Genomic DNA, 1,856 nt, shown 5'->3' on the forward strand with positions numbered 1-1,856 from the left:
ATCCCTGTCAGGGGGTCTCAGGTGCTTTCCAGCCAGGATGGGTGTGTGGCTGCTGGGAAGGGCCTGGAGAGTGGTCTGGAGTCCCCCTCCAGCACTGCTCCCCAGCAGCAAGGCAGATGGGATTGGTTTTATCTGGGTCCATGGGTGAGTGAGTCATGTTGTGTTGGAAGCCCCCTTGCTTGCTGGAAGGGTGAACACGTTTGGGCTTAGGCCAGGTGCTTGATCTCCTCTTCAGAGGAGCAGAAGGATGCCATGTCCAGGGCACATCTCAGAGGGGTTCCCTGTGCTCTCTCTAGGAATGGCTACAAGTTCCTCTACTGCTCAGCCAGAGCTATTGGCATGGCAGACGTCACCAAAGCCTACCTCGAATGGGTCAATGAGCAAGGCTGTGCCCTCCCAAAGGGCCCCATCCTGCTTGCCCCCAGCAGCCTGTTCTCTGCCTTCCACAGGTACTGTATCCTCTCTCTGTCCCCAGCCCCACACCTCCTGTGTCCCTGGGGACAGCACTCCCCTTCCCCAGTGTGACACCAAGGGATGTCACAGCCTTAACTGGTTCCAGTCTCCTTGGTGCAGGATGCTTTTTGTGGGAGGTAGCAGGGGAATTGCCTTCCTTCCCTGGAGCTTTGTGGTGAGGCTCCTGAAATGCACAAAATTACTTTTGCCTTTCAAATCACTTCTGAAGGTAGTCCTGCCTGGCTGATGCTCCTGACTTTTACTCTGTACATGTGTCTTGTGCTGCAGGAAGGTGATTGAGAAGCCAGAGGTGTTCAAGATTGCCTGCTTGATGGACATCCGAAATTTATTTGCCACGAAGCTGCCCTTCTATGCAGCCTTTGGGAACAGAGCCAATGTGAGTGGGTCTCCTGGGGATGGGGGAGGGCTTGGACTGGGGTGGTGGTGCCTTCTTGCAGCTCTCACATCTTGCTGGCCTTTCTTGGGCAGGATGTCTATGCTTATAAGCAAGTAGGCCTGCCGGAGAGCCGCATATTCACTGTCAACCCCAAGGGAGAGCTGATCCAGGAGCTCTCAAAGAACCACAAGTCAACGTAAGCAACCTGCTTGTTCCTCAGCACCTTTGGGTTAGCCTGCCTTTAACCCAGAGAATCATTTCATGGGGTATAAAAGCAAGCAAAGTCCTAGCGACTGCAGTGCAACTTGTTCTTCCCCCATAGGTATGAGCGGCTGTCGGAGCTGGTGGAGCTGATCTTCCCTCCCCTGGGGCAGGGTGGGAGTGTTGCTCTGCTGTGTCCAGAGTACAGCCACTTTGCCTACTGGAGACCTCCACTGCCTGCTGTTGACTTTGATGTCTTCTCTTGACCCCACTATCTGTGGAGACCTCACCCAGGCTCTCCTGTGCATCCTCTGCCAGGACTGGATGCTCCAGATGTGTCTCCTCCCCGTTTGCTACTCAGGCATTTTGCACTTCTTAAGAGTCATGTTCTGCACTAGAAACACCCCTTCTCGGGGGCCAAAAAGGGGGTAAGAGGGAGCCCTGACTTCAAAAACTCCATTTACTAAACTGAAACTCCTCTAAGCTGGGTTTCTTCTTAATGTTCTGAACACCTTTAAAGCCTGGCTCCTTTTTAAAGGTGGTGGTGGGTCACTCATTTATTGATGAGCTACCTCCACTATAACCAGTGTTCCAGACAGTCCAGTTTGGTAGCTGATGGAGGGAAGCTGGCCTGTGACTTAACAACTCATTAAGGAGGATGGAAGCTGTTGGTGTGTTCTTCACTAACAGCAATAGTTAATAAATAGTGCCTTAATCCAGGCTGGCTCCTTGTCTGCTCTAGCCCTGTGCATGGAAGGGGGTGCCAGGCTCTATGTCCTCTTATAACGTGGTTGGGTTTATCCTG

The sequence above is a fragment of the Antrostomus carolinensis genome, unplaced genomic scaffold (genome assembly GCF_000700745.2).
Source record: "Antrostomus carolinensis isolate BGI_N321 unplaced genomic scaffold, ASM70074v2 scaffold51824, whole genome shotgun sequence".
Classification (NCBI taxonomy): Eukaryota; Metazoa; Chordata; class Aves; order Caprimulgiformes; family Caprimulgidae; genus Antrostomus; species Antrostomus carolinensis.